Genomic DNA, 18,799 nt, shown 5'->3' with positions numbered 1-18,799 from the left:
GCCTGTCACTTCTGTGCACAAATAAAAGAACCATAATTGGCAGCACTTTATATAATGGACTGTTTTCCATTTTGTCTTCAGCCGCAGAGACATTAATTCCCCAAAGCTGCAATGATGTGACAGCCCTTTGTGCTTAGGTGAAACTGAACTGCTGCAGAGGACAGGGTCTCCAGGGAGAGTATTGCCTCTCTCTGTTTTCCCTTTTCAAGCATGCAGAAGTCATATGCATATTATTGCTGTCCCTTCTCTCCCTCCTCACCATCAGCTGCCTGTGAGTTTGCGCCAATTGTGATGCTTTCAGCAGGTCTCTGTACCAGCTTCCACATAATCACCAGGAAATCCAAGTGTTCTTTAGCTGGTGAGGGCTGTGCTTTAATAAACTCCCAGAGGACATAGGTTTTTTCACATTGTTCCCCAGGAAGTGGCAAAAAATATCTGTGGGTGACTCTCAACCTTCAGCAAAACAAGCAGGAGGTTAGAGAGAAACATGGATTGAGGGAGACAATCTCTCTGTTGCAAGAGGAACAGTCAGAAAGGGATTGCAGTGAGAAATCTGAGCTAAAATACCTGATATATGACTGACACTCCTTTCTGTAGCCAAGGTCAAAACCACAGCCTGATTCACCAAGGCAATTATTAATATGGGCTTTTCCCCTTAGGTTATTGAAATTGCTGAATTCAACAGTAGAGGCTTAAATGCTAGCTAATCCCAAGGTTCCCCTTCTCCCTGTTCAATGCAATTGCTTGACTCAAGTAGTTCCTCTCTGCCCAGCCAGTATGGAAGCTTAGCACTCCACACCTGTGTGTAATGTGAGGCCAGCACATACATTCTGAGTAACAGCTGAGATGCCTTCCTGAGCAATTCTAATAATGCACTTAGTTTTTCACTATAGGCTTGTGCACAGTCAGCTCTTTTCCTCTGAGTGAGGGCTTTTGTCCATGATCAGGAGGTGACTTGACCTTTGCCAACAACATCTGAGGGCTGTGTTTGCTAGCAGGGTGCCAGGTGCTATGCTCGGCTTCTTTCTGGCCATGGGTGTATGAAAGAAGAGAAACTCATAGATTTGACTGAGCTGCTTGATAATTCTTTTCAACCAGAGTTCACCAATGTAGATGTGTATTAAAAACAAACAAGCAAAACCTCTAGACTCTACTAGTAAATGCACCTCTGTGTCTGTATTCTCCCCATTGCCAAGCCCTATCACTGCTGAGTGCTGGCAGTCGGTACAGGAGCAGGGATCAGATCCCAGCTTTCATTCATCAGGGGTTCATGGCTTCCAGAAACTGCTGGCAGGTTCTCACAGTTTGCTGAATTTACATCAGCTTGCTTTAGGCACTGGAAACAACAGCAGCTGCTATGTGCTGAGTGTTGCTGATAAAAATCATCAAACTTGCTAGCATTTCAATAAATACTGTTCTTGGTGGAAATAAAGACACAAACAGAAACCTGGGTGGTGGTTTGCAGATACAGCTGGTCCTTTTCAGCAGAGAGCACAGAGGGAGGCAGGCCATGCAGTAGACTGCATATAGAAGGGGTTTAGAGAAACCCTTGCTGAGGAATGGACTACAGGCTACGAATTCCAGGCTGGGCCACTATGCACCACTTTGACAAAGTCTCCAGATGGACACCTTTATATGTCAGTGCCAAGTGTATCACAGATGCACAAGGAGAACTGAAGGCCAACAAAGCCTGTGTTTGAAAGAAGGCAGCGGTAACAGAGGGTTAGAATCAAGGGGAAGAGAACAAGTGAGGCCCAGGCTGTCATGATAGGCCTGAATAGGCCAAAATAGGCTTATGCATGTTCTGGCTTGCCTAGACATGTTTTTGTGTTCTCCTCCTTCTGTTTTGGGGAAAAGCAACCATGGGAAGAAGGACAAAGAACCTGGATCCACTGAGTCTAAGGACTCTGGCTTGCCCAGACTTGTTTTGATCCTGTTTACATCCTGTGGTAAACAAGGTACATACATTTGGCTTGTGCCTGCCTCGTGCAAGGCCTATATGTTCCCAAATGTGGATAAAATAAGCCTATGGCTTCACCTGATGTGGTCAAGCTCGACTAACTGCCATTCTGATTGGCTATTCTCTGTCCAAAGGCCCATTAATCTTGGGCTGTATTGATAAAAAGAGATGAGCAGGTAACACAACATGCCCTGCCATTGTATTTGTGCTTACTGCTGCTGCTGCCTGCTGCCATTGCGCTCTTCCTCTGGCAGTGATTCTGTTATTGCCTTCTGCAGCATTATGCTATGCTACAGTAAGCCCAACTGCATAAAGAGAATCCCTAATGCTTTGGGCCTGCACTGCCTGGAAGCTGCCTGCTGTGAATTTACCAGGAACAGGCTCTAAATGCCTTCATGTGATTGGCCTGCATAGTCACAGTGACATCTGTGCCACAACTGCACATTGCAAGACAACCTGCCTACATCTGCCAAGACAAGGAGCCCTGGAAGGGACACATACATTGTCCAGAGGGGCCAGGATAAGGTTAGAGATCATCTGCCTCCTTTCCCCAGCACTCTGTGAAGTCTGGGAAGAATCAGAAGCCTCAGTAGCTAAGACGACACCAACAGAACCCTCTGCAATGGGTATGCCTGAAGCTGTAGCTAGCCGCATGAGTTGGGAGATAAATATTTATGAGTAAATACTTAAATCCTCTTGTAATTCACTAATTGCCTTCTGCCATAAGCAGAAAGGAGGTTCCTTGAGTCCATCTAGTGGACAAGCAGTATATTGACCACCAGAATCATAGAATCATAGAATCAACCAAGTTGGAAGAGACCTCCACGATCAGCCAGTCCAACCTAGCACCCAGCCCTATCCAATCAACTAGACTGTGGCACTAAGTGCCTCAGCCAGGCTTTTCTTGAACACCTTCAGGGACGGTGCCTCCACCACCTCCCTGGGCAGCCCATTCCAATGCCAATCACTCTCTCTGGCAAGAACTTCTTCCTAACATCCAGCCTATACCTACCCTGGCACAACTTGAGACTGTGTCCCCTTGTTCTATGGCTGGTTACCTGGGAGAAGAGGCCAACCTCCACCTGGCTACAATGCCCCTTCAGGTAGTTGTAGACAGTAATAAGGTCACCCCTGAGCCTCCTCTTCTCCAGGCTAAACAGGCCCAGCTCCCTCAACCTCTCCGCATAGGATTTGTGCTCCAGGCCCCTCACCAGCTTCGTTGCCCTTCTCTGGACATGTTCCAGCACCTCAACATCCTTCTTGAATCGAGGGGCCAAGAACTGGACACAGTACTCAAGGTGTGGTCTGACCAGTGAACCTTCTCTTCCAGTTCAATTGAGTTTAATGTTTATATTTTTGCTAGTAATTTCTTAAACATTATAGATCTTATGTTATTATCTGTATAATATTTCCATGACCATTGCAAAATCACCTAATTATTATGAAAAATTACTGAGCAAGAGTTTTGAGTATTGAAAATTAATAAACAATATTAATTTTGAAAAAATACCATCTTGCATTAATTACCCTTCCATCAGACAAAGAAGGAAATCGTAAAGAAATGGAAATATGGATGCAAGCAGCTGTATCACATTCTTTTTCTGTCCCCTTAGTCATACACTCTACCTCTTCCCAGGTTTTTTTCCTCACTTTGGCTGTTTGAAATGAGTTGAAGAGTTCTAGCTAGGGCATTAGAAAAAATCCCAGTGAATACATTTGTCCAGGATAGGTTTTCCCTCTATATTTTTCATACCTTTTGGTTTCAAAAGAAAACCTTCATCAGAAGATAGAAGTCTTAGGTTAATCACAGTATCACACAGTATCACAGTATCACCAAGGTTGGAAGAGACCTCACAGATCATCAAGTCCAACCCTTTACCACAGAGCTCAAGGCTAGACCATGGCACCAAGTGCCACGTCCAACCTTGCCTTGAAGTGTCCCAGGGATGGCGACTCCACCACCTCCCCGGGCAGCCCATTCCAGTGTCCAATGACTCTCTCAGTGAAGAACTTTCTCCTTACCTCCAGCCTAAATCTCCCCTGGCGCAGCCGGAGGCTGTGTCCTCTCATTCTGGTGCTGGCCACCTGAGAGAAGAGAGCAACCTCCTCCTGGCCACAACCACCCCTCAGGTAGTTGTAGACAGCAATAAGGTCACCCCTGAGCCTCCTCTTCTCCAGGCTAAACAATCCCAGCTCCCTCAGCCTCTCCTCATAGGGCTATGCTCAAGGCCTCTCCCCAGCCTCGTCACCCTTCTCTGGACACGCTCAAGCATCTCAATGTCCCTTCTAAACTGGGGGGCCCAGAACTGAAGGGTTTCTGTTGGAAAATAACATTTGATAAGTAACTAATGCTCTAATGAGCCTGTGAATTGCTGACAAGAAGACTGCCCAGGCACTTCTATAAACCATGTATGGTCCATGATAGACATACTATTATCAGATAAAATCCACTTGGTAAGCCAGATTTGAAATCTAATCCAGAAAGACAGGCTACTAAGACTTTGCATTAAAAGACAAATGCAATTGTCCACTTCTCGAGCCCATGTGGGAAGAAAAAAAACAGTAAAACAAAGGATTTGTTCCTTGCATCCAGAGACTGTAGTATTCTGTCTCAGAATGTAGTTCTTTCAAAAGTCTGCTCACAAAAGCATATTGAGATGCCTGCCTTGGAGCTGTTTGTGGAAGTAGTGAAGTGCCACAGTCTTTATGAGAAGAAAAATTACTATTGAGCACGAAGTTTCTACTCTGAGAGACTCACAGGGCCTGTCTCTTGTCCCAGGCAGAGCAGTTCAGATGCTTTTTCTTGTTCAGGAGTCTCATGGCTGGGAACTCAGCTGTGGAGCTGGCAGACTGTTCTTTCTTAGTTCTTCATTCGTGTGACATGCCCTGGAGGTGCAGCAAAGAAATGCTTTAGTGTTTACACAGGCAAGGGAGTACCTAGTCTTTAGCTCTTCACCTTGGGAGAGCTTCTTCAGATAATTGTTACCACTGAGCAGCTGTAATCCTTCCACCACCCCACATCCTCCACCAGGGAGGTGGTGGAAGCCACATCCCTGGAGGTCTTTTAAGGCCAGGCTGGATAGGGCTCTGAGCAACCCGATCTAGCATGAGGTATTCCTGCCCATGGCAAGGAGGTTGGAACTAGATGACCCTGGAGGTCCCTTCCAGCCCTGACAATTCTGTGATTCTATGATTCCTCTGAGGATCTCTGTCCTAGTCTTGAGCCACGAGCTGCCCAGGGCAAAAGGACAGAAAATGTGGTTTATACTTTTGCAAGGAATAAAATAAGAAATGCTCCACACTCATCAGATGTTTAAATGGAAACTCTGTTTACAAATATATACAAAAGGTGTTCAAGTAAGAGGAACACATTCACAAACCAGGCTTAGCCTTTTACTTAGGCCTACCAGGTCAAAACCTTCCGGAGTCTTCCAGAGAATCTCCACTCACCTCAGACTCAACAGGCCCAAGAGCAGGCCAAAACTGTCCCACTCCACCTGCCCTCCCCACAGACACACACGCTAGAGGTCTACCGGTGGCTTCTAGAGGCTTTGTGGCGCAGCTGGGAATTCCCTACCAGCCAAGGCCAGGAGAAAAGCATCTTCCCCACAAGCCAAGAGAAGGTGAGCTCTTCCCAGGGTGGAGAGAATTAGCTGTGCACTCTCTTAAACAGAGATAAACGGGAAATAGGAATAGAATAACAAGTGTGGCCATAGTACGAGAAAGGTTATTCTGGCCCTGTACTCAGCACTGGTCAGGCCACACCTTGAGTGCTGTGCCCAGTTCTGGGCTCCTCAATTCATGAGAGATGTTGAGGTGCTGGAACGTGTCCAGAAAAGGGTGACAAAGCTGGTGAAAGGTCTGGAATACAAACCCTATGAGGAGAGGCTGAGGGAGCTGGGATTGTTTAGCCTGGAGAAGAGGAGGCTCAGGGGTGACCTCATTGCTGTCTACAAGTACCTGAAAGGAGGTTGTAGCCAGCTGGGGGTTGGCCTCTTCTCCCAGGCAACCAGCAATGGAACACGGGGACAAAGTCTCAAGTTGTGCTGTGGGAAGTATAGGCTGGATGTTAGGAGGAAGTTGTTGCCAGAGAGAGTGATTGGCATTGGAATGGGCTGCCCAGGGAGGTGGTGGAGTCAGCATGCCTGGAGGTGTTCAAGAAAAGCCTGGCTGAGGCACTTAGTGCCATGGTCTAGTTGACTGGCTAGGGCTGGGTGCTAGGTTGGCCTGGATGATCTTGGAGGTCTCTTTCAACCTGGTTGATTCTATGATTGTATGATTCTATGAATATCCAGGGACAAGCTGCCCATGTCCCGGGCACTCTCTCTAGTCTCTCCAGCCTCTGGAGGAGTTTCCTTACAGTTATACCAATTAACTCTTAATTTCCCTTAATCTATAACAACCTCTCAGCCTGTGCACGCTTGGTGGTCTTTCATGCTTTTGTTTGCATCTTGCTTTTGTGGTGGGGTCTCAGGAATTCTTTTGAATGCCACACAAGACCAGCTTTGTGCTGGAATATGAATGAGAGTTTGGTTGTTCATCATATGAAAATCACATCTGTGACATAGAATTCACACTGGCAAGACAGACCTAAAAAAAACCTCTCATAGAATCATAGATTCACCCAGGTTGGAAGAGACCTCCAAGATCATCCAGTCCAACCTAGCACCCAGCCCTGTCCAATCAATTAGACCATGGCACTAAGTGCCTCATCCAGTCTTTTTTTGAACACCTCCATGGACAGCGACTCCCCCACCTCCCTCCCCCATGATGCTGAATGGTTTGTTTTACCTGACCCAGATGAGAGTCAGCATTATGACACTATCTGTGTTTGCTTAAACTATTCTCTAAAGACTGCAGTGATGGAGATCTGCTGCTTCATGCTTCTTCCTCTGCTGAATATTTGCTTAAAATCTAACTGGAAATCTCTTGCAAATTCTAAACCCATGTGGTATCTATCTTTCTTAGAACACGTGTTGGTGAAAAATAGACACATCATTGTGAAGTACACCAAAAATATTTAAATTAAAATGCCAGGACAGAGCAACAGGGCTGGTAAAAGCTTCCTAGCAATGTGTCAAAAGTGAGGTATTTTTCTGTTTCCAGGTGAAGGCAGTGAATTTCTCATTGTTTCAGACTCCCCCAAGAAAGAGGGAAGACAAATGGCATTTACAGTAAGAACAGGAGTTCCATACAGGAGTAAACAAAATGCATGTTTTTTTCTCAGATGAGTCATTTCATCCTGGCAGAGTCTCTAAACTGTTATTCTAGGAGAGCTTTTGATTGTCTGTCATAACCAGCATTAATCTCTGTATGTCTGTGTCTTGTCTGCTTCAAGTACTTCTGGGGTTACGCACTTGAATGCAGGGTTACATCTTGAACTAACTGCCACACTCTTGTGAAGGCCTCCAGCAAGAGATTTCTCCATTCAGGAGTGTCATTGCAGCATATTTATGTTGCTTTTCACCATGCTCTTTACCATATCTTTAGCAATTGTAACTGCCAACGCAAATTCACCAAGCAGGAGTTACAGTTTGTGGAGTTCACTGTAAAAATAAGCTCTGTTTTTCCTTTTTCCTCTAGACTTGCTAACAATGGCATTTCCTTAGCAGGGGTATATTTACTATGGAGGCTAATTGTGATCTATACCATAAGAATTATCTTTTTTCCACAAGAATTATCTTTCTGTGGTGGGGGGGGTTTGGATCTGGGTGGGTTGGTTGGTTTTGTTTTTTTTTTTTTTGTTGGTTTGGGTTTGTTTGTCTTTCCATTTTGCTTGTTTGTTTCTTTTTTCTTCCCCCCCCATCTTAGGGGGGGAAATTAGGCTTATCTTTGGTGCTTTTAGCAGGTTGAGACACTGGAATGGGCTGCCCGGGGAGGTGGTGGAGTCGCCGTCCCTGGGGCTGTTCAAGGCAGGATTGGACGTGGCACTTGGTGCCATGGTCTAGCCTTGAGCTCTGTGGTAAAGGGCTGGACTTGATGATCTGTGAGGTCTCTTCCAACCCTGATGATACTGTGATACTGTGAGATCTGCTGACCATTCACACTTCCAATGGCAGGACCTCTGTCCGTATCACAACGGCATCTCCTCAGATGTGTCATGTATGTCTTTGCTCTGTCACCACTTCTTTGCTCTGTGACATGGCTGTGTGTGAGGAGATAATATTGTGAATTCTGCCTCCTCAGCTAGCAATGGCTTTTTGGAGTCTTCAAGAATGGAGAGAGGAGAGAGGAGAGTCGACTCGAGCAGAGGAGACTTGAGGAGACTTGACTCGAGGAGAGCAGTGGAGATTCGACTTGAGGAGAAGAGAGGAGAAGCAGAAACTCTAAACTACTGCACTGACTTAATTACTTCTCTCTTTCTGTGTTCCTACTCCTTTTTGCCTTCTTCCTTGTCTGCCATTCCCACTCAATATAACTAGTTTGTAATGTCTGATACCATATTGACACAGTCTCCTTTCACTGCATATTCTACTTCATTCGTTAAGTGCTTCCTGAATGTTAAGGGTTTCCCCTTAGTCGTTTCTTCACAGGGAGATGCAATGCCATGGATGTGCAGGTACCACTTAAGAAATGAGAATTATTGCTTTGTCACCGTGTTACACTTTGGGGAGTTCAACTGGCATTTAAGTGGTTCAGTTCAGCCATTAATATGCACAGCCATACTGTCAATAAGTAGCTGTAAGCCACCTTTTGTGTCTGAATCCTGAATAACGTATAACTGCACACCTGTACTGATCTTTCCCCTTCATTGAGTGCTGCAGAATCAGAGAATCAAAGTGGTAGGGACTGGAAGGGGCCTCTAGAGATTATCTAATCCAACTCAGTACCAAATGCAAGTGTATACTTAATGTCAACTTCAGTTTGGTGTTTCAGCTGTCTCTATCAATGAAACATTTTGGATTTGGGGGATATATTCCTTAGAACAACAAGCAATTGCTGATTTTCATCTTCTTGAAGAAAGAGGGTGAGTTAACTCAGCAGTCTCCTTTATGAGCTTCTTATAAAACAAACTTGAAAAGAAAGATTCTGGGTTTGTTTTTAAAACAAACTGCTGCTGCGAACTCTTTTAGCATCTTTGTATTTTAGAATATAGTGTGCTGCCAAGAGGAAAAAAAAACAATAAAGTGCATCCCTGCCTCCAGATACTCACTGCATTTAATGATTCACCTACTTAAATGTCAAAGCAGATGCCTGAAATCAGACTGTACCTGAATGTGGAGGAGTGGCCTTCTTATACCAGTCACCAACAGCACAGTGACTTGATAGTGTGGTTTCAGAGTCTTAATTCCCTTTCCTTTTGTACAAATATCCAGACACTCTTGTGTAAAGTTCACATTTTGTGGCTTTTCTCCCTCCTGATCCACCCTCTAATTTCTTTTTGTGTGGAATACATAGAAATAATATTATTATAGAGCACAAAGAAACCATACCTTAGTTCTTTGGTGTGAGTAGCCCATGTTTTTAGGAAGAGCTTGATGTGAGATCATAGACACCTGGGATCCTCATTATTTTTCCCCAGAAATACTCATGTTTGAAATGAATTAATTTTCCTGTTTTATGGCTGTAGACACTTGGCACTGCTCTTACATAGAGGAGACATAAGACAAAGATGTGAGATTGCTGTTCATTTAGTCTTCTTATGAGTAACAGTTTTCTATAACATCTACTCTTCTGTAGAATGAAGATGATCATAAGAACCACTTTTAGGAGCTCATTATAAAGTATAACTGTTCAAGTCAGTTGTAATTTTTTACACCAAAAATATTGGGGGTTTGAGATGAGAAAAGTTCTTCACCATAACAAAAGATTGAAGTGAAGACATATAGGAACTGTCACTATTTTAGGAAGAGATCTGATGGAAATGAAGCTTGGTCTCAGTGGGAAGAACTACTAACCCACTGGATGATACTCAAACCAACAATGCTTTCCTATGTCCTTATCTAAGCAGCTTCTTACTCATCTAAAGCTCAAAGCAGTTTTAATTTGAAATAGAACTTTTTATCTTGATAATGGGAAGAACAATTCCAAGTCCTCTCTTCCCACTTGTATCTGGATAGTGAACACATGCAATTCAGTTCCTTGCATATCAAAACTGATGTGCTGAAGAAGGTGAGGCAGTAGAAATGTCAATTGGATTTACAATACTGTGTTTCAGGCAGTTTTCAGGGAGCAAATAGCTTGTCTCAGGCCTTCCTTCAATCATAGAATATAATCACAGAATCATAGACTCATGGAATCATAGAATCATTTTGGTTGGATCTGGACAGGTTAAATGAATGAGCTGAGATCAGTGGATTGAGGCTTAACAAGAACAAGTACCTGGTCCTGAACTTTGGTCACAGTAACACAAAACAATGCTACAGGATTGGGGAAGAGTGGCTGGAAAGCAGCCCGGTGGAAAATGATCTGGGGTTGCTGGTGGATGGCTGGCTGACATGAACCAGCAGTGTGCCCAGGTTGTCAGGAAGGCTAACAGCATCCTGCCCTGTATCAAAAACAGTACACAGCAGGAGTAGGGAAGTGGTTGTGTCCCTGTACTTGAACACCTCCAGGGATGCTGACTCCACCATCTCCTTGGGCAGCCTATTCCAATGCCTGACCATTCTTTCAGTAAAGAGATTTTCTCCTAGTATCCAATCTAAACCCCTCCTGACACAGCTTTAGGCCATTTGCTCTCACCCTATCACCTGATACTAGGGAGAAGAGACCAACTCCCACCTCACTACAAACTCTTTTCAAGTAGTTGTAGAGAGCAATGAGGTCACCCCTCACTCTTCTCTTCTCCAGATTAAATAATCCCTGTTCCCTCAGATGTTGCTCATAAGACTCATTCTGCAGACCCTTCAACAGCTTCTTTGCCTCTCTTTGGACAAGGTCCAGCAACTCTGTCCTTCTTATAGAGAGGGCCCTGGAACTGAACACAGTAGTAGAGGTGCAGCTTCACCGGTGCCAAGTACAGTCTCTCAGAGGCTGATCTCAACTTTTTTGTCTGCATACTTAGTATCTTGATATCAGGCTTATGAGCACTAAAGGAATCACTATTAATTAATAGTGATGAGCACCGAGCAAACAGGAACTTCTGGGTAAAATTTTGCTAGCATTAACAACACTCTCTTTATTCTCACAGTTTAGGAAACACATGGTTGTCTGTAGGTGTTTCCCTGTGTCCTTTCGATGCTGAGATCTGGTCGTCAACAGTTTGTGGTGCTTGTTTCAGGCAGCATTTTCTGTGTATGAAGCATGAAGCTCCCACTCTGTGCAAAAATGTTACCTGCTCTTAGAAACTGAGATTACCACTCACAGTGTAAAGGCTAGAGCCACAATACTCAGTGGTTTGATGTCACAGCTATGAATTATGAATATTTCTTAGTCATCGCCTCCAGACTGGAATATTAACAAGCAAGTGCAATCTCTCCCATTCACTTGCTGTGGGTGTTAATACAGAAAGGCCTTTTCACACATATTTAGCTATCAATGCTGAGAAGCTTTTCATCCATAATCAGAAATCTTTGAAGTTCCTTATGATGTTTCAAGCAGCTATTATGCTGGCTTTGGTTTTTAAAAGAAACAATCATTTTGGCCACCTGTGTTTTGGGTGCCTTGTTTTCAGTCTGATTTTCTCAGCATGGGCAGAAAACCCTTGTAACCACACCATGCCTCAGAGCAAGCTTCAGAAAGCCTGAAGAACAATATAGAATCATAGAATGATGTCGGTTGGAAGTGACCTCAAAGATCATCTAGTTCCAACCCCCTGCCATAGGCAGGGACACCTCCCACTAGAACAGCTCACTCAGGGCCTCATCCAAGCTGGCCTTGAACACCTTCAAGGAGGGAGCAATTCACAACCTCCCTGGGCAACCTGTGCCAGTGTCTGACCACCCTCACTCTAAAGAACCCTTTCCTAACATCTAGTTTGAATCTCCTCTCTGCCAGTTTAAACCCATTACCCCTTGTCCTGTCATTACAAGACCTTGTAAACAGTCCCTCCCCAGCTTTCCTGTAGGTCCCCTTCAGATACTGGAAAGCTACTATAAGGTCTCCTCAAAGCCTTCTCTTCTCCAGGTTGAAAAGCCCTGACTCTTGTAGCCTGTCCTCTGAAGAGAGGTGCTGCAGCCTGATCATCTCCATGGCCCTCCTCCGGACTCGCTCTAACCGTTCCATGTCCTTCTTCTGTTGGGAGCTCCAGAACTGCACACAGTTCTCCAGGTGGGGTCTGATGAAAGCAGAATAAAAGGGGAGAATCCCCTCCCTTGCCCAGCTGGCCACACTTCTCTTGATGCAGGGCAGCACACAGTTGCTGTCTGGGCTGCACATGCACACTGCCAGCTCATGTTGAGCTTTGCATCAACCCAGATCCACAGGTCCTTTTCCGCAGGGCTGCTCTCAGCCATTCACCACCAAGCCTCTAGCAAGTCAACTGTGCCACACAGCTTGGTGTCATCTGCAAACTTGCTGAGGGTGCACTCAATTCCTCTATCCATATCACTGACAAAGATGTTAAACAGCACTGGTGCCAGCACTGACCCCTGAGGGACATCACTTGTCACTGGTCTCCAAGTGGACACTGTGCCATTGATCACCACTCTCCAGCCAGTTCCTTATCCAGCAGTGCTCCTCTCATTGAGTCCATGTTTTTCCAGTTTGGTGACCAGGATGTCATGTGGGACAGAGTCAAATGTCAGGTAGATGACATCAATTACCCTTCTCTTATCCACTGTTGCTGTGACTTCATCATAAAAAGCCACTAAATATATGTACACATACTTTGCTAGCCACACACTGCCTGGGAGTGTGCAGTTCACCTGCTCAGGCTACTTAGCAGCCACTAAGCCACCAAGCCTGGGGCTTTTTTTTGGCAATGAAGTTTATTTGCACTTGATTTTAAAGAGACTGTTCTGTAAAAGAAGGGTATACTACTCCAAATACAGATGTATCTTCATATTTATAGAATCATAGAATCAACCAGATTGGAAGAGACCTCCAACATCATCCAGTCCAACCTAGCACCCAGCCCTGTCCAATAAAATAGACCATGGCACCAAGTGCCTCATCCAGGCTTTTCTTGAACACCTTCAGGGACGGTGACTCCACCACCTCCCTGGGCAGCCCATTCCAATGCCAATCATTTTCTCCGTGAAGAACTTCCTCCTAATATCCAGCCTATGCCTCCCCTGGCACAACTTGAGACTGTGTCCCCTTGTTCTGTTGCTGGTTGCCTGGGAAAAGAGACCAACCCCAACCTGGCTAGAACCTCCCTTCAGGTAGTTGAAGACAGCAATGAGGTCACCTCTGAGTCTCCTCTTCTCCAGGCTAAACACCCCCAGCTCCCTCAGCCTCACTTCACAGGGCTGTGCTCCAGGCCTCTCACCATCTTCGTTGTCCTTCTCTGGACATGCTTCAGTACCTCAACATCTCTCTCAAACTGAGTAGCCCAGAACTGGACGCAGGACTCAAAGTGTGGCCTGCCCAGTGCCGAATACACGGGAAGAATAACCTCCTTTGTCCTACTGGCCACGCTCTTCCTGATCCAAGTATATGTGTGTGTGTATAGATATAGAGAGCACATCCAGGCCATGTTTGATATAAGGATCCTGCTTTGCAGCCTGCTATATAAATATTGTTATATGCAATGTTTTCCATTTAATCTGCTGTGTAGGATAAGGACTGATGATGGTAATTCACAGGATATTAGGGGTTGGAAGGGACCCAAGGAGATCATTGAGTCCAACCCCCCAGTTGCATTGTGCTGTCCAGGGATAGCAGTTCATGTTCAATGACATTCTTCAGGACTATGAACATTTTTGAGCCTTGAGCCCCAGGAAAAGAAAACCACATGTTTGCCACAGCTTTTCTGTCCAGTCTACTGTATGTGAGACAGTCTGTTCCCCACCAAGCAGATGATGACTCATGTCAATTCAGTACACTGTCAAAGATAGGACTAGCTGGGTCATGTTAGCATCTGGGAGCATGCTGGGATTACCATTGTGAAGCAGTAATCTATAAGCTGAATTTTATTTGTTGAAATATGATTTTAAAAAATACTCTAAATCTGTTGCCAGGAACACTTTTCTAATGTTTAACAGCTTTTTGGTCCTCAACCAAACTGGTTGCATTTGTGTAACAGGTATTTGAACTGGAGATACTGGAATGGGCTGCCCGGGAAGGTGGTGGAGTCGCCATCCCTGGAGCTGTTCAAGGCAGGATTGGAGGTGGCACTTGGTGCCATGGTCTAGCCTTGAGCTCTGTGGTAAAGGGTTGGACTTGATGATCTAGGAGGTCTCTTCCAACCCTGGTGATACTGTGATAGTGTGTGATAATTTAGGTGAGATTAATCCCACTTCTAAAGACTTGCTCTTTGTGTATTTAAAACTGGATAATCTAATATTAAGTGTTGTGGAAGGCCAATAGGCCTAAAACATGTCCTGCTGATGGAGGAAGCAAGGGTGGGAGGAAAACAAAGGTTTGGGACATTATGTCTCCTCCCAAAGTGATAAACAGGTACCCACAGGTGTTTATGCTCTTGTCCTGTCCTTGTCCTTGTCTTGGCCAAATAAGGGTAAGCAAGCCCTGGTTTCACCTAATACAGTCAATTTTGGCAAAGTACCATTCTGACTGGTGAGTCTCTGTAGACAAAAGAGCCATTACACTCAGGAAAATAACATAAACTGAGCTACGTTGCAAGCTGCTCTGACAACATAGCTTTGATGTGCAAGATTTGAACTGCCTGGAAACTTAAGTGCCTCAAGTTTAGCATGAGAAGGCATTAAGTGCCTCACGATGTGGCAAGAAGTGCCACTGACACTGTGCTCTCTGCACATCTGCAAGAGATCCTGCCTGCACATCTGGAAACTTCTGTATCAAGTCTGGAGTGCAAGAGGAACCAGGATCAGGTCACAGATCATCTGCCTCTTTCTCAGAGCTTTGTTAGATCTAGAAGCCTCAACAGCTATTAAGACACTGACAGAACTCCCTTCAAATGTTTGGGTACCATCTGGAAACTATAATTCAGCTCTGGGAGATAGTATTTTGTGAGGAAATATTCAAAAGCCTCTATGTAAATCCTCTAACTAATTCTTGAGCTGAAAGGAGCTTCTTGAGTCCCTTTAGTGGACACAGTATCACAGTATCACAGTATCATCAGGGTTGGAAGAGACCTCACAGATCATCAAGTCCAACCCTTTAGCACAGGGCTCAAGGCTAGACCATGGCACCAAGTGCCACGTCCAACCTTGCCTTGAACTGCCCCAGGGACGGCGACTCCACCACCTCCCTGGGCAGCCCATTCCAGTGTCCAATGACTCTCTCAGTGAAGAACTTTCTCCTCACCTCCAGCCTAAATTTCCCCTGGCGCAGCCTGAGGCTGTGTCCTCTCGTTCTGGTGCTGGCCACCTGAGAGAAGAGAGCAACCTCCTCCTGGCCATAACCACCCCTCAGGTAGTTGTAGACAGCAATAAGGTCACCCCTGAGCCTCCTCTTCTCCAGGCTAAACAATCCCACAAGATTCTCTTTCCAATTCCTAATAGCTGAATTAACATTTGTTATATTGATGCTAGTTATTTCTTAAGTGTTCTAGATTCCCTGTTTCCCTCTGTGCAATACTTTTCATGACTGTACAAAGAACCTATTATTAAAAAATTATGGTCTGTGGAGAGATTCCTAAATATCAAAGTTAATAAATTATATCAATAAAAATAAATTAATAAAAAAGAATTAATTAAATAAATAAAATTAGTGAACAGAATGAATAAATAAAAATAATAAACCATTCCTAAATATCAACATTAATAAATTATATTAATTTTGGAATAGATCCTGCCCATACTGGTACATTAAGTCACCTTGAGCAATTTTTGAAAGGAAGACTTGATTGTAGATCCAGTTTAGGAAACTGAACCAGTATATTCTTTAAAAGCAACTAGCTAGAGACCAAAGGGAAGAACTCGACTGAGTATAGTCTTCATGAACTGCACTCTCTTCAGTTATACTCAGGTGGGGGTTGGTCTCTTCTCCCAGGCAACCAGCAATAGAACAAGGGGACACAATCTCAAGTTGTGCCAAGGTAGGTATAGGCTGGATGTTAGGAGAAAGTTCTTGCCAGAGAGAGTGATTGGCATTGGAATGGGCTGCCCAGGGAGGTGGTGGAGGCACCGTCCCTGGGGGTCTTCAAGAAAAGCCTGGCTGAGGCACTTAGTGCCATGGTCTAGTTGATTGGCTAGGGCTGGGTGCTAGGTTGGACTGGATGACCTTGGAGGTCTCTTCCAACCTGGTTGATTCTATGATTCTATGATTCTATTGGGCAACTTGAGAGACACTATTGTGAGGCCATTTGTAACCTAGTTAATATTTTTTCAACCTGCTAGGAAGTGTTAGTTACTATTTTATTTAAATGTATGATAGTAAAATGTGGTTCACAGGCTGAGAGAACTGTCTCTGTGCTTCACAGAAGACACTGTAGACTCATGCCATGCTAGTAAGATACAGTGTGATGAAAACAGAAAAAGGTGAAACTGGAAATGGATTTTGTAAAAATGCATATTCTCACCAGTCCTGAGCAGTGGAGAATCCCAATGAGAAGTGCATGGGTGGAAGATCAGTCTCAGTGAAAAATCCTTTTTTACATTGAACTTAGTACTGAAAAGTGCTAAGCACAGAGCTTATATGAAAACTCCTCAACGATCTGATGTTTCAGCAGCCCTTGTAGCTCCAACAGCTGCGCTTGAATCCATCTAATCAGTGAAAGCTGTAACTTATTCTGGGAGCGTGTCACCAAGATCAGTCAAACTCAGGAACTGTACAGAACATCTGAACTTCACATGAACCTTTTTCCAAGAACTTGGTGGCAGATGAAGTCAGCAAAGGAAATGAATGCAAATGAACATCAATACAATCAGTTTTATAGTGCCTAGTGCTCAGATCAGACCTGATCAGCAAGACAGGTATTCCAAATCACAAAACACTTAGTTGAACACTAAGTGTAATAAATAGCTGCAAATACCAAAAAGCGTGGTTAGAAAATGGAGTTGTGATTTCAGCTGTGGTAATTAATCTTGCAAGACAAATGCCATCTAACTGAAGGTTACTTGAAATCAGATCACTTAGCTAAACCGAAAAGCAGGTCTACAACTACCTGAGGGGTGGTTGTGGCCAGGAGGAGGTTGCTCTCTTCTCTCAGGTGGCCAGCACCAGAACGAGAGGACACAGCCTCAAGCTGTGTCAGGGGAAATTTAGGGTCGAGGTGAGGAGAAAGTTCTTCACTGAAAGTGATGGAATGGGCTGCCTGGGGAGGTGGTGGAGTCGCCATCTCTGGAGCTGTTCAAGGCAGGATTGGACGTGGCACTTGGTGCCATGGTCTAGCCTTGAGCCCTGTGGTAAAGGGTTGGACTTGATGATCTGTGAGGTCTCTTCCAACCTTGGTGATACTGTGATACTGTGAAGTGTTTATGGTTCTTAATGAGGAAACACTTTGCTATTTCTTTCTAAGGTAAAATGTCTTTATATATTGTCTTCCCGTGTGGTAGAATGCCACTGCTGCTGCATCCTGTCCTGCACCTTCTTCAGTTCAGCTGTGCCCTCTGTGAGATGGAAGACCAGAAAAAAATCCCCCAGTGTTGAAGGTAAGGGTGCTTTATGGATTTAGATGGAAGAATATTTTTACCTCTATTTTCAACTGTTTTCCTTATAGAATCATAGAATCATAGGATCAACCAGGTTGGAAGAGACCTCCAAGATCATCCAGTCCAACCTATCACCCAGCCCTAGCCAGTCAACTAGACCATGGCACTGAGTGCCTCATCCAGTCTTTTCTTGAAGACCCCCAGGGACGGTGCCTCCACCACCTCCCTGGGCAGCCCATTCCAATGCCAATCACTCTCTCTGTGAAGAACTTCTTCCTAATATCCAGCCTATACCTACCCTGGCACAACTTGAGACTGTGTCCCCTTGTTCTATTGCTGGTTGCCTGGGAGAAGAGGCCACCCCCCACCTGGCTACAATGCCCCTTCAGGTAGTTGTAGACAGTAATAAGGTCACCCCTGAGCCTCCTCTTCTGCAGGCTAAACAGGCTCAGCTCCCTCAACCTCTCCTCATAGGATTTGTGCTCCAGACCCCTCACCAGCTTTGTTGCCCTTCTCTGGACATGCTCCAGCACCTCAACATCTCTCTTGAATTGAGGGGCCCAGAACTGGACACAGCACTCAAGGTGTGGTCTGACCAGTGCTGAGTACAGGGGAAGAATAACCTCCCTTGTCCTGCTGGCCACACTGTTCGAACAACTTCTAAGCACTAAGATATTTTCAGAGGAAACCTGATTTTTGTAATGTCTGCTCACAATGGCTCCTAGATTTCTTTTCTGAATAAAAAATATATCATTAGAATCCATTATGCACATGGTTAGAGCTATATTTGTAACGTGCAGTACCTGACATTTATCAACGTAAAATTTCATCTGACATTTCCCCATGCTGTTACTCAGACTTGTAATAACCTTCTGCAACTGTTTGCAGTCGGCTTTAATTTTGACTATCCTGAATAATTTTGTATTATTTGCACACTTTGGTACACGATTTTTGTGGATAATTTATGAATTAAGTTGAACTGCACATATTCTAGCACAGATCTTTCCCAAAGTGTTTCTGTAACCTTGTGAAAGTAAAACGAGTCAATGCTCAACTTGTTTCTGATGTTTTAACCACATTTTGCAGTGAAGAGATCTCTGTCTTTGCATGTCAGCTTAAGTTCTTTGATGATTATTTCTTGCAGAACCATATTGAAAGCTTTTTAAAGACTCTAGGCACAGTCACTGACTTCTCCAGAGAATTCAAGTAGATTTGCAAGATA

General features: G+C 44.6%; 1 pseudogene; it reads right to left on the bottom strand.

The window, feature by feature from the left end:
• The window catches only part of LOC135173275 (uncharacterized), a 150,718-nt pseudogene extending 132,296 nt beyond the window's left edge, over window positions 1-18,422 (bottom strand).
• Window positions 18,423-18,799: the final 377 nt, after the last annotated feature.

Source organism: Pogoniulus pusillus, chromosome 3 (genome assembly GCF_015220805.1).
Source record: "Pogoniulus pusillus isolate bPogPus1 chromosome 3, bPogPus1.pri, whole genome shotgun sequence".
Classification (NCBI taxonomy): domain Eukaryota; kingdom Metazoa; phylum Chordata; class Aves; order Piciformes; family Lybiidae; genus Pogoniulus; species Pogoniulus pusillus.
This window is presented reverse-complemented; position numbering and strand designations above follow the sequence as displayed.